Here is a 14,579-nt window from a genome sequence, read left to right as displayed (position 1 = left end):
AAGGTGGGGCGCCCGGGGTGGGGGGGGGCTCAGTCGGTTGAATGTCTGACTTCAGCTCAGGTCATGATCTCATGGTTTGTGGATCGGAGCCCAGAGCCCCGCGTCGGGCTCTGTGCTGACAGCTCAGAGCCTGGAGCCTGCTTCGGATTCTGTGTCTCCCTCTCTCTCTCTCTGCCCCTCCCCAGCTCACACTCTGTCTCGCTCCTCTCTCAAAAATAAATAAATGTAATTTAAAAAAAATTGGGCAAAGGTGAAGTCATTTACAGGGGATGGGGGTGGAAGTCCGATCAGCAAACATCTGCTTCCCCCCCGCTCGGCCCCCCCCCCCACCTCCGCCAAATTCCTCCTGTTCTTTTCAGTGGTGACAGCCAGGCTCCGGGAACCTTGGCTACCCCACTGCAGGTTTAGAGAGTTTAGGAAAGACAGCTAACCCTAAAGGCTGCTCAGACCTGCCCTGGTAAGGGTCTGGTGAATTACAGCTGGGGTCGACAAATGGCAAACACTCCACAGGCCAGATCTGGCCCGCCGTCTGTTTTTATGAATAAAGTTTTATTGAAGCACAAGTCACGCCCATTTGGTGACATATTTGTGGTCTGCTTTCATCCTACCCTGGCGGAGCTGAGTGGTTGTGATGGAGACCCTGGCCACGAAGTAGAAGACGTGGCCGTCTGGCCTTTTACAGAAGACTGCCAGGCCCTGAATGAGGGAGGGCCTTGGGCCGCTCTCTGTATGAGGTGGTTTCTGTCTGGGCTTCTATTTGGGCTCTTGGAGGAGAGAAGAGATTCTTCTTCTGAGTAAGAGACAGTCCGTTGGAGGAGATGTGTTGGTGTCTCTCCCAACTTGACAGGTGGGGCTTGTTCAGGACAAGAGCGGGGCTGGGGTCTGAGGTAGGGCTGACTCAGGGCCTAGGTCGTTCCTCACCCCCACCCTGAGTCCACCATTGGCCACTGAGCAGCTACAGCCTCAAGCAGAGAACCATTGGTCCCTCGTGTCCCAGGCAGAGGGGGCTGCGAGCCTCTGTAACTTGAGCTCAGCTGTTAAAGTGACCCGGTTTATGCAGCTAGCTGGAGCGACTTGGGCTCTGGGCCATTCCTTCCTCTCTTCCCCTCCCACCACAGTGGCGGTCTCCTTATGTGGTCCCTTTTCCCTGAATATCCTAGGTTCCCCATGGATTATGCGCTCCCCACCCCCCACCCCCGCCCCCAGCCACCTTCCCAGACCTGGGAGGGGCCGTGAGCCAGGGAGGGCTTCTCCTGGGTGGGTTCTAAGCACACGGGGAAGCCAGCACCCACACCCACGGGCGAGGAGCTCCAAACATAAATAAACAAGCACAAATGCACACGGCCCCATTCCTCCTCGCTGTCCGGTGAAGGTGTGCCAGGCCCTGGCTGTGCCCTTGGCCACCGAATACAGTTGGCCCAGGCCGGCCTCCGCCTGCTGAGCCACCAGCATTCCCAGAACCCCAGCTCCACAAGCTGGCTCTTTAGGAGGACAGTGGCGGCACCCGGCCCCCCATTCGGGTGGGCTGCTGCCCCAGCGATTGATTTTCTTTTAATGTGCTCTGTGCTGACTCCATTCTGTCCTGCAGCATCGGCACCACGGCTCTTGCCTGCAGCCTGGTCTGGCCAGATACCCAGGGAGGAACATATGTCTTGTATCTGGGGTTCAGAGGAAGGAGGGAGGGGCCGACTCATAGCCACCGTGGAGCCACGCCCTCTCTTTCTGCCACCTGCCCTGGAACCCAGATCCCCATCCTGTCTGATCTCAAGGACACCCCCAGACGGAGAGACGCATTATTATGTTAGTGCATTTAATCACTGTGAACATCCACAAACTTTTCTTTTTATCACAAGAGGAATTCATACTTTCAAAAATTTTGAAACAAGACCAGAGTTGTTTGAACACGAAAGACACCCTGATGCCCGCCCCCCCTTCTCCACTTAACCCCATTCCATTCCCTAGAGGAGCCAGTTTGGGCAGTAGCTTTCCAGATATTTTCTGTGCTTGCTCATTTGTGTCTGGAAATCATTCCACGAGATGGGCAGGTCAGATAGCGAAGTTGCCGGTTAACAGGCGGCAAAGTGGGGCGGGAGGAAGTCAAATTCTCGGCTGAGGGTCTAGCTGCAAGGCTAGAGACCCTGGGAGCGGAGGGGCAGAAGGACAGTGAGGTCTCCAGTCCCAGGAGGGAGGCCAGTGGGGAGAAGGCGTTCCAACTCCTGGCGCTGGTCAGATCCGTGCAACCAGGGACCCCCCTTCCACCTTCTTCGTTGCTCTTAGTATGGGATTGAGTCACCTCGCCCGTTCTAGAATCCAGAGATTTGGGAGGCAGGGAGTGTATCCAGACCCAACAATCACAGAACGAGACAAGATGAATTCCCACTCCACTTGAGAAGAAATGATGTGTGTGCGCGTTCTGGCAAGTTCTCTGACCCTTTAAAAAAACAGGCTTCAAATGGATAAGTAATATCTTGCAGGCTAAGTCAGACCGTTTTGCTGTCAGAGTGAATACGAGTTGGCCTTGGGAGCTAGTGGAGAGCATTCATTTGCCTGTGAATCTTTTTACAAACCCTTACCAACTCCATAGTGAGTAAAAGAAAGCAAATTTGAGTTTGTCATATTCCTCAGGCAAAATACAATCTGTTCTCCCAGGAAGCAAATGAATGGCTGTTTTTGACTTTCCTATAAAATCAGCGTTTCTTCCTCCCTTAGAAGTGACACAAAGTCTGGTCTGAGGGTGAAAGTCGTAGCTAGGACAAAGGAAGTTGGGACATCATCAAAAGTCTGTACCAGGGTGTAATAAGAAATACATTTGGTCTTTGTCCTCTGTTCCAGGCACAGCGCTCCTAATGTACCCTTGCAGTTTCCCAGGTGAGAGGAGGGGTTTTGGATCACGCCTGAGTTCGTGTGAAAGAGGGGACTTACTGTGGGGTCCCTACATAGCCTCTGGGTGGGGCTGGATGTGAGTCATTAGCAGGTTACAGCTTCTGGCCCCTTCCACCAATGGTGATGGCGGCTGAGGACCGAGTTCTACAAAAACTCTTGAAAACAAGATCTGATGAGCCTCTGGGCTAGTGCCAGGAGGATAGTGCAAAAGGCTTGAACAGACACTTCACTTCAGAGGACATACAGATGGTGAATAAGCACATGAAAAGATGTTCCGCATCATTAGCCGTTAGGGCAGTGTAAATTAAAAGCATAACAAGATGCCTCTAGACGTCTAGTATATTGGCTGACATTTTAAAAATTGATATATCACGCATGGGTGGAGACGTGATGTACCTGAAACTCTCAGGCATTGTCGGTGGGAATGCAGAATGGGGAAGTCGCTCCGGAAAATTCAAAAAGACAACCTCCAGGAACACGTCGGTGGTTGCCAGGCAGGGGCCGGGAGTGGGGAGGGGGTCCCACTCCCCAAGGGGAAGCTGGAAAGGGTGTGTGTGTGTGTGGGGGGGGTTGTCGGGACGGAGGGACTGTCCTGCCCTGATGGCGGTGGGCAGCTACACAAATCTAAATGCCACAAAACCAAAAACAGATAAAAGTCGGCTTTATTCTAGGTTAAATAATTTCTTTTTAAAAATATTTATTTTTGAGAGAGCACAAGCAGGGGAGCGGCAGAGAGAGAGGGGGACAGAGGCTCCGTAGCGGGTTCTGCAGGGACAGCAGTGAGCCTGGATGCGGGGCACGAACCGCGAGATTGTGACCTGAGCTGAAGTCGGACTTTCAACTGACTGAGCCACCCAGGAGCCCCTATTCTAGGTTAATTTAAAAAATAAAGTAGGAGCAGGGAAGGGGAGACTGAATTAAGAGGGAAATGGTTCTTCTTGTCAATGTTTTCTTCCTTTGAAGGACGGTATCAGTCTTCTACCCACGTGAGGACACCCCCAAAGGCACCCGCACCTGCTGTGGGCCAGGGGGAAGGCTTCACCACAACAGCACCGCGCTGGGTGCCTGGCTCATGGACCCCCCGGCCCCCAGAACGGCTGGAATCCAGACATTGTGGTGAAGTCCTCACTCCAGGGTTCTGTCCGCCCAGAAGAAAGGGCAGGTTTTCCTTCACCCAAAATCCATTTTCCCCTACCCCATCTTCCACGGGGCTGCTGCCTCTGCGTCTGTCTGGAGAGGGCACCCCTTTTTGTGTGCAGAGCTATCTTCCATGGGATGCGTACTTGCACTTGCTTGGACCCCCTTTAACGTCGCAAAAACGGCACCTCAGGCTGCGAAACTGCGAACTTGGCCGAAAGGCCCAGAGACCCGGGGGCTGTCGGTCGGTTTCAACCCCCAGATGCCGGTGGCTTAGCGAACATCCGAGCCGCAAGGTGGAAAGTGCCTGGTTCCCGGAAGGACTCTGTGGAGTAGAGAGGCACTGACAGATGAGACTACCCCCTCCAGACCATTAGATGAGAGAGAGAAACTTTTGTTTTGTTTTAAAAAAAAAAAAAATGGTGGTGGTGGGGCGCCCGGGGGGCTTAGTCAAGCATCCGACTTCAGTTCAGGTCATGATCTTATGGTGTGTGGGTTCGAGCCCCGCGTCGGGCTCTGTGCTGACAGCTCGGAGCCTGGAGCCTGCTTCGGATCCTGTGTCTCCTTCTCTCTCTGCCCCTCCCCCACTCATGCTCTGTCTCTCTCTCTCTCTCTCTCTCTCTCAAAAATAAATAAATATTTAAAAAAAAATTTTTTTAAAGATCGTGGTATGGAGGTGCTATCTAGCTAAAGGCTGTGGGTCAAACCTGTTTAGTGGAGAAAGGGAGAGGAAAAATTGGCCTCTAGTTGCCTTCTTCCTTCCTATTCGCCTTTTTCTGGTTGATTATAATTTCCAAAGAAGACAGGTCTGGGATGTTTAAGTGGGAGTGGAGGGCGGAGGGGAGAAGGGGCAGACAGCCACGTGTGGCCTCCTTTCTCTGCTAGGGAGGCTGTCCCGGGTCTCCGTGCATCCCTCGGGGCTGCTGAGAGCTGGGCAGAAGCAAGGAGGGCAGGACAGGGTGGGGATAGAAGGAGGGAGAGAGAACAGAACACCAGAAGGAGGGCCTGCAGGCCCACAGTGCAGGACCAACACTACAGTGAATGCAAAATGCTTTTCCTTTTGATTTGTGCAAGATTCCTGAGAAGTAGATGGCTCCCAGCGGGGCCATCTCAGAGGGCAACTCCGGGCCGCGGGAAGCCTGGACTGTTCCTACTTCCAGGCTACTGTTCTCTTGGCACTCAGCCCATTTAATCCTCACGACAACCCTCTGAAGTGGATGGCATTCTTGTTCCTGCTTCACAGATAAAGTGACCGAGTGTCGGCCCAATAAGCAACTTCCCCTAAGTCACCCAGGCGGGATGCGGCGGACCCAGAATTCGAGGCTGGCCTCTGACATCACAGCTGGAGCCTGAACCAGTAAGCATGGCGGCCTGGCTCATATTCTAGGTGGAGATGTTCTAGGTAGGGGCGCCTGGGTGGCTCAGTCGGTTAAGTGTCCGACTTCAGCTCAGGTCACGGTCTCGGGGTTCGTGAGTTGAGCCCCACCTCTGTGCTGTCAGTACAGAGCCTGGATCCTCAATCTCCCTCTCTCTCTGCCTCTCTTTCAAAAATAAACATTTAAAAGAATATCACAGCAGTGACCTGAGTCCCCAGTACTCTCTGGCCACAGGGTGAGGTAGGAAAAGGCTTATGAGGGGGAGGCAGAAAACCGGGATGCAAGTCTGGGCTCAACCACTTGCTGTGTGACTTCTGAGAAATCACTTCACCTCTCTGGGCCTCCATTTCTTCATCAGAAAGAAAGGGACTGTCCTGAGGACTGAGTGCGCAGCATGAATGAAGCAGTCTGTAAAAAGTAACCCTCCACATGACCGTAAGATGGGATGATAGCTCTCGTCCACCTCTTCCCTCTGTTCTGGAACTTGCTGGCCTCCCGAGTTCTGGGAGCATTCCATTCCATTCCATTCCAGAGTGGGGCCCACAGAGTGGCAACTGTATTTTCTTTTCCAATAGGTAATATAGTCACAGTTCAAACATTTAAACTTACAAAAAGGTAGATGATGAAAATGTTCGCTCCCATGTAACTGATGAAAGCAATTTCTTAGGTACCCATCCAGAGATGTTCTTTAGCACCCACAACCGGACAAGCATATGCATTGTTTTTCTATCCTTTTTTTTTTTTTTTTTTAGTTTGCTTATTTATTCTGAGAGAGATAGGAGGATGTGCATGGAGGGGCAGAGAGAGAGGGAGAGAGAATCCCAAGCAGACTCTGCAAGATCAGCACAGAGCCCAGTGCGGGGCTTGAACTCACGAACCATGAGATCATGACCTGAGCCAAAACCAAGAGTCGATGCTCAACCCACTGAGCCACCCAGGTGCCCCTGCACTGTTTTTCTTTTACGCTTTTTACCAAATGGTATCATGCCGAGTCATTCGTTCGTTCATTCATTCATTCATTCGTAATTGATCATTGAAACCAGCCATCTGTAGTCTCTTCTGCTCCTGCCTTTCTTTTCTTTAGTTTTCCCACTTTACACGGTAACTGGGACGTGTCTCCAGATCCGGACATCAGTGGTTCTAATTCTTTGTTCTGGCTGCTGCATCCTGTCACCTGGGCATACCGTAAGTGTGGAGTCCGTCCCCTGCGGACAGCACCCCGGATCCCTTGTCATTCCCGTAAACCACACCTCTAGGTCATTTCACAAATGCACGTGCACAACTGGGCGTTACTTTTCTAGAAATGGAATTGCTGGGTCGCAGAATCTGTGCATTCGGCAGGTATTGCCAAATCGCCCTCCATGGAGGTTGTGTGGGTTTATGATATTTCTGGCAAAGCACGAGAACATCCTTCTCCACCTTTGCCAGCTCGGGCCATTGTCAAACCTTTGATCTTTGCCAATCTGCTCGGTGGAAAATGGGGCCTGAGTGTCACTTTCATTCGACTCTTGCATTCTAAGTGAGGTTGAGCATCTTTTTAGTGCCCAGCCATGGACTAGGTCCTTTCCGCACACAGCCAAAGGCCATGGCCTTGCCCGCTAGCCCCTCTGCAAGATCCAGGACCAGGTTTGTGTTTCTGTCCCCCAGCTCCTTGCTGAGTCACTCAAGAAGGAAAGGGCAGCAGTCTCGGGTTATTTCTGCTCTGGGAGCCATCCGAGCTGCCAGTCCTGGGAAGACCTTGGTCTCTGGCATTCTCTGTGGGCATCTGGCACCCGTGCACACCGGATCATTGCACCTGTCAAATCCGGGCTCCCTGGTCCTCCTGGGAGAGATGGGCTGCACAGGTGGGGGTCAGGGCAGACAAGTTTACAAACTAGGCATGGAAAGATCTCAGCTAGATCTGGAGAGGGGACATTTGGAAGGAACACATGAGCAAAGTCCTAAGCTGCAAGTGACAGAGTGAGAGGGGCCCGGTCAGGCGTAGGGGAGGGAGGATTTCGTTGTTGGGAAAGGCTCTCTGGGCAGGGTGTGCGGTGAGCCACGGTGGAGGAGTTGGGAAAGTTGGGGAAAGATTCTCAGCAGAAACCTCCAAAGGCATCTTGCATGAGATGCACCCACCCCGGGCTGCTCTGTTCACCAGTTTGGGGCTGGAGCTGATCCTGGCCTGGAGTTGGAAGTAGAGGTACCCCTTGTTGCACGTGGAGGGTTCAGACGACCAGCGAGGGGCGCGGGGAGGCCGGGTACCCTCGCCGGCCCTCTCTGAGAGGTGGCTCAGCGTCCGTGGGGCAGCCCAGGTCACATCACTGTAATTTAACCTCACTGCCGCCCTATGCGTCTGGTAGCCTCTTGCTCCCGGACAGAAGATGACAAGAGGAGCCAGTGGCTAGATTCCTGGGCCCTGGGGAGTCTGCCGCCGGGATTTCCAGACTCAAACAAAATGCAAATTTGCACTGGAGGTCGCTGAGGCAGAGTCATCCTGGAGCCCTTCGAAGCACAGGGCTGCTGTGTAAGTTTATGACCTCCGGGGCATCTGACCCCACAGGAGAGCTGGGCCGTGGCATCTGTGACCTAGAGTAGAGCCTGGGGCCTGTCCTAGGCTGCACCACCACCCACAGTCCGGCCTGTCTTCTCTGCTGTAGAGTTCTTCAGCGATGGACCCAGGGAGGGGCCCCCTTGTATCTTGGACCTCGGTGCTGGTCCATTCCAGCCACCACCCCCTCCCCCACCAAGATGCTGCTCTGTGCCGGAGGGAACATCACGGGGCAGTGGGCAAGAGGAGGCTGCCTTCCTGCAGCGAGCTTCTCAGTTGTGGCCACATCACAAAGCAGAGTTTTCAAGAACTGTTGTTACAGATACTCTCCTCCCCTCCCCCGGCCCCTCCCCAGCCTCCCTGGGGGAAACGTACAAAAGTTGAGGCTGTCCCCGAGGGCACCAAGAAATGCTTAATTGCTTTCTGAGAGAATTGTCACCTCCTTCTGGTTTCCTCCCCTCTCCAGGTCCCCGCTCTTCCCCCATCACCAGAGGCTCTTGCTTAGAGAATTAGGGCTGTGTGCTCCCTGGCCGCGTCCCAAAGTAACCAGCAGCCGTGCGCCAAATAGCAAGCAGCTCGCTTCTCCAAATATATTGCTGCACCACCTTTGCTGAAAAATAAGAAGCCTATGTTTTGGGGAATAGATGTGCATTTTTTCTGGGAGCCAGGCCCTCACTGGCAGCAGACGGATGGCAGCCCAGGCCAGCTGAGTCAGCCAGACTTCGGTGTAAGCAGACAGTGAGTATCAAGGCAGGAACGGGAGGCAGCCAAGGAAAGCAAAATACAGAGAGATAGTTGGAGGCTCTCACCCCAGGTTAGTCAGCACCTTGTGCAACTTGATTCGGGGGAAGGGCCAAGCGGAGGGATGTATGTGCTTTGTAAAGTGTGGGCTGGAAAGCTGTAACGGACCCCCCAACTATATAGCAATCATTCACGTTTTATATAATGGTTCAAATTATACATAATGGCATAATGACTCAAATACCTTGGAAATATATTTCTTAGTCATGTAACACCCCAAGGCAGGTATTCTTGATGGGCCAATGGCTTTCCCCCACATGGTGATTCAGGGACCCAAGCTCTTTCCATCTGGGTCCCCTGCCATTCCCCAGGGTCTACATCCAGCCGCCAGAGGAGGGAGGGGAGTATGGGGGGGGGTGGGCACACCTGCTTCTTCTGGCCTTGGCTTAGAAGCCGCCGACTTCTCTTCTGCTCACATTCTATTGGTGGGGGTGAGTCACATGACCATACCTGGTTGCCAGGGCAGCTGGGAAATGTAGTTTCTGCTCCTTAATGACAACAGCTATGAAAGCAGAGCAGGGATTTTGATGATGGCTCACTGACCATCTATCTGCCACAGGATGAAATCAAGGCAGTTAGGTCATGTGACTGGGGAGAGAGCAGTTCATTCTGAGTTTGAAGGAACTATCTGGAAGGATAATCTGGGTCTGAAACTAGGGAGTCTGGCTTAGATAATTTGCCAGAAGGGACTTCACCTCACTGTTGCCAAGGACCGCAAGATCCAGCAGCATCAGAACTGGGCGGAAATATAGGAGAGAGTTAGCAGAGAAGCGAACTTCTAAGAGACCTGGATAATTAGGCCTAAGACGGGGTGTGTGCTTTTCACCTGCAGTGGGTCTATCTATAAACGGTTTGTGTCCAAACTTTCCGGCCCGCAGAGTGGAGCTGGGGCCTCTAGCAGAGGCTATGCGGACAAAGATTTGGGTGCCTCGGTGTGGAGGAGGTGCACAGCCAGAGTGCAGGATGGGGTTTTGGGAAAAAATCTGAGTGCTGCCTTTTTCTTCTCACCTGGGCTCAACATATACAACCTGTGCAGACACCTGCTCTCCATCGCACAGTAACAAATGACCACAAAACTTACAGGCGGGGCAACATCCACTTATTAGCTCATAATTTTGTAGGTCGGAAGTCTGGGGTGGGCTTGACTGGGTCTCCGCTTAGGGTCTCAAAGCCAAAATCAGGTGTTGGCCAGGCTGAGCTGTGACTGGGGAATAATCTGCGCCCGGGGTCCTTTAGTTTGTGGGCGGAACCAGTTCCCTGGGGTTGCAGCACCAAGATCCCCACTTTCTTGCTGGCTGTTGGCTGGGGGTCTTTCTCAGTTCCTAGAGGCTGCTCTGCAGTCTTTTCCACGCACAGCCCCCATCTTCAAAGCCGGTGATGGCGCATCAAATCCTTCCCATGCTCGGAAGTCTGACTTTCCTTTTGCCACCAGAGAAAATCTGCTTTTAAAGGTCTCATGTGATGAAGTCAGGCCCACCCACATACCTGTCCTGTTTGAGGGTCAGCTGGTGAGTCACCTTCATTCCGCTGCGAATCCCTTTTGCCACATAATGTAATATAACCACAGGAGTGAAACCCAGGGAAGGAGGTCGTGGGGACATCTTAGAATTCTGACCTCCATGGGACCTGAGGCTTTGCATCTGAGACTTAGAGCGGGGTCCTTTGGAGCTAAAGAGACTTTTGTTTTCTGGTCAGAAAGCTGCCCCGCTTGGTCCACCCAGCCTCGGCAGGTGGCAGGTTGACTTACAGGTGCAGGTCTAAGAACAGAGAGGAATGCCCCCCTCTGCCGCCCCTGCAAGTTCCTTTTTCTCAAAGCTTTACAGAGACTGGGCCGCCCCTAAGGAGCAGCTCAACACTACACAGAGCACTCTGCACCCGAGAGAAAGGAAGCTGGGGCCGCCATCAGGGTGCTTGCTAATGGCCCTGACTTGCCTCCCCAACACCCCTGCCCCTCCGCCCTCCCCCCCCCCCCACTCAGGTCTCACGCCCTGAAGAGAGCCCCACAGTTCTCCAGCCTTCCTCACACCCCCTCTCAGAGAAGGGCAGGCCTGGGCACAGTGACTTCAGGACTTGGCAGCTCCCCTGGCATTTCCTGGCCCACTTCCTGGCCACCCAGATGGTGCCCAGCCTGGAGAGGCAGCTCCCGGTTTGTTCCCCACAGATGGTCTGCCATGAGGGAGAGCAGGGGTGAGAGGAGTGGGGAGGTCCCGCCCCCTGGGCCGCTTGCTGCTGCCTCTCAACCCAGCCCCACCCCCTCACTTCCCAGCCCCGCCTCTGGCCCCTCTGATGGCTCCCAGCTTCCCCAAGGGTCTGCCCTTAACACGCTCCCAGCACTTTCTGTAACACGTGTCTACATCCTTCCGATGCCTTTTCCTGGGAGCAAAGACAGGTGGGGCCTGCTGCCTTCCAGCTATTCAGGAGTGGAGGCACCTGCAGCAGAAACCACTGAAAATGTTTTCTTAGCCGAAGGCCCGTCTCCTGTGGCCGTGGAACAGAAGAGCCCTTTGTGTGGCCCCCTGCTTCCCGCCAGGACCTGGAGTCTCCACCCCACCCGACCAGACCCTGGTCTCCCTTCTTGTTGGCAAGTTCTGGGGCCTGGAGGACTTGAAGAAGGCGTCCCTTTTGGTCACCTTAGCCCAAAGTTCCATGGAAAACCATCTGCCGGGACTTGCAGCCTTTCCCTTTCCCTGGAACCCCATGTAAGGCAGCAGGAGGCCTGGCAGGGTTCTCTGCAGGCAACAAGGGGTGTGGGGGGTAAAGGGCCCTGGGAGCCCTCTCGATTCCACGGGGCTGCAGCCCGCTGGACAGATCCGCTCCGCAAGGGTGCCGAGTGGTGTGCGGGGATGTGATGTCTGCCCTGCTCGGAACTTCAAAGCTGTAGGGAAAGTATCCGCTCGGCCAGATGGTTATCATTCCTGCAGCCGGTGTGCATTCACGGAAGCATGGAGAGTACTGTCCGTCCACGTTGCTGAGGAGCTACTGGGAGTCCCGCAGTCAACCTGACCGGACCAACCGCTTGGCTGGGGCGGGGGGCGGGGCGGGGAGAAGATGGGTGCGAGGCTGAAAGTCAAGACCCGGAGGGCTGGCTGGTTGAGGGGTCAGGACGTCATCGTGGGGCACTGGGAAGCCACCGGAGAGCTTTGCACCGGGACAGGGTCAGGACTGCATAGAGAGGGAGGGGTCCGCCTATGGGGAAGGAGGGGACAAGGATGCAGGTCAGGGGACCCGCCTTGGGCCAAGTGCCTCCTCTCCAGAAGCACCAACAATCTACGACTGAGTCCGCCACGAAAACGATGTCAAATCTGATCTGGCACCAAGCAGCTCTGCCAAAGGAGACTTTTGTCTTCAAGCCCCGTCTCCGCATTTTTCTCCTCTGGTCGCCTCGGGTCCCCTGTGGCTTCTGCACCAGATGCTGCTCCCTTTTCTCCAGGACACCATCCCCTCTGCATCCTCAAAACCCTGCTTGTTTCCTGCCTCTCCTCTTTCTGCCCAGCCCACCTGACGTCTGCCTCTTCCCTCAGCTTTTCAGGGACCAAACCCTGCACCAGACGGCCTTCTGGAAGAAAGGAGAGAGGCGGCAAAATCTAGGCGCAGAGCCCCTGGAATGTCCACCGGCCGCATGGAGCGTCCCTGCCCACTGCCCTCTCCTGCAGTGAGCCCCTCCAGAGTCAGAAGGACCGTGGCTGGTGGCAGCAAGGGGCCAGTCCCCTCCCCTTTCCCCCGGGCTCGGCCTCCCCACGCAAATCTTGTGTGACATGAACAGGTGGACTGACTCCATGGTGCCCAGGCTCTGGGACTCAGAAGTCACTGTCAAGTTGTGAGCATACCCCTCCCGTGTGTGTGTGTGTGTGTGTGTGTGTGCGCGCGCGCGCGCGCAGACATCAGGAAGCAGAACCAAACCCTTGGAAAAATCAACAGCCACACCTGTTGTTCACCCAGAATCTCTCCTTCATAGGCGTGGCCCATCCCACCTTGAGGTCAGAGAGGACCTGAGGCCGGAGGGGGTGGGGCCACGACCGGCAGGAAGTCCGCGTTCAGGAGTGATTTCTTCTGCCTCTTTCCACAGAACCAAGGAGCCACCTAGACCCACCTGACCAGCACAGCCCAGGGGAGTCGGCCTTAATCCTGGCCTTTCTCGGGCTCAAAAGAATCTCGAGATCACAATAGGTAGGGTTAGATTACTTGGGCAGGCAACTCACTTCACAGATGTAGAAACTGGGGTTTGCAGAGGCCCCAGGGCTCTGGGGCCAGAACAGGATACACACTGGCAGCCAGGTCCCCTGACCCTTAGGTCGCCTGGCCTCCCAGGATGTCCGACCCCCACTCTCCAGGTCACCTGACCTCTCAGGCTGCAGCCCTTCCCCTGCAGTGAGGTTCTCCCTACATGGAAAATCCCTTCTAGTGTGTAACATAAAATAATTGTGGGGCGTCCCAATTGGGGGCGGGGCATGGGCCCTGAAAGAATCCCCCCCAAGGCAGAACAAAAGACATAGAAGTTTATCGAATACGCTGCAAGGGAGCGGCGGGCAGGACAGAGAAGAGAATGTCTGCCACAAGGCAGTAGTGAGGGGCTACAGTTATGGGGCGGAGGGAGGGAGGATGGGGACACGTGGAATCTTCCCTTTTTTGGTAACCTTAGGAACTGCGACTGGCTGTCAGCCCATCGGTCGGTTAGGGCCAATGACTTAACTAGCCTGTTAACATCAGCTCCGTGGTGGATGTGAACCCTTTTACCTTGCTTAAGTTTCCAATGCTCGAGCCTAAAAGTGGCCTCTGCAATAGTCAAGGAGTCACTCTTGAGGATAGGGACGGGGACCAAGGGGTCACCTTAGAATGCTGCCATCCGCAGGGCCTGAGGGTCCCATCCGCCCCCACCTGGCCTCACCGCCAGGCCAGCTCCTGGGAGGAAGTAGCCCTCCTCCACCATCGGCCGCCCCTGTCAATCCATGAGATGTTCCAGAATCCCCAGTACATTGATTAGAACGGTGGCAGAGCGGGGGCGGGGAGGGGGGCGGTGGACAGAGCCGCAGGCAGCCCACTCTCGCCTCCCAGGGGCAACTGGCGCGAATCCAGGAGTTTCAGGCTGTGGTTTCAGCTCTCACCCCAGGAGTTCGCAGAGGCCTGCAGGACGCCAGAGGGGAGACAGCCCGGAACCAGCCCGTTCTTAGTGTAGGTGCCTCCCAGCCAGGACATGCCACTGTCTTTTTGCATTTCTTTCTTTTTTTCAATGTTTATTTTATTTTTGAGAGATAGAGAGCATCCGTGTCTCCTTCTCTCTGCCCCTTCCCTGTTCATGCTGTCTCTCTCTGTCTCTCAAAAATGAATAAACGTTAAAAAAAAAATTTTTTTTAATAAAAACAAGAAGACCGGAAGGAAGAGGTTGTGCACAAAATCTGCAGGTTCTTGTCCAACTTCTGAAACCTACTGTATCTGTGACTAAGCCGTCACCTAACCTTTCCGATTTCTGGTTTGCTTGCCTGAAAAACTGGGATGGCACTCACAGGTTGTTGGTGACAGACTGACTATACAGATGGACAATGGCCAGACCATCCATAAAAATAGAACTGTGTGACCCACAATCTGCAGCAAGCAGCTCCAGAATCCAATCGTGACTTGCAAGAACCGGCCCAGGAAGCCAGCCTGTTAGCCGTGAGTCAGGCGTGCAGGAAATCAGACCACTATCTCCAGGGACTGCTCCCAGAAGCCAAACAATAACCCCGTATCAATCGCCCCCAAATGGCCTGGGTGTGATGGATGGGTGACAGCTTCCCGAATTCTTGTCCCCGCGTAGGATCAACTGGAGAAAACCAAATCTGCACCTAATCCCTCAACCACACAGGATGCCCTGTACC

Source organism: Lynx canadensis, chromosome E1 (genome assembly GCF_007474595.2).
Source record: "Lynx canadensis isolate LIC74 chromosome E1, mLynCan4.pri.v2, whole genome shotgun sequence".
NCBI lineage: Eukaryota > Metazoa > Chordata > Mammalia > Carnivora > Felidae > Lynx > Lynx canadensis.
Note: the sequence above shows the minus strand (reverse complement) of the source record.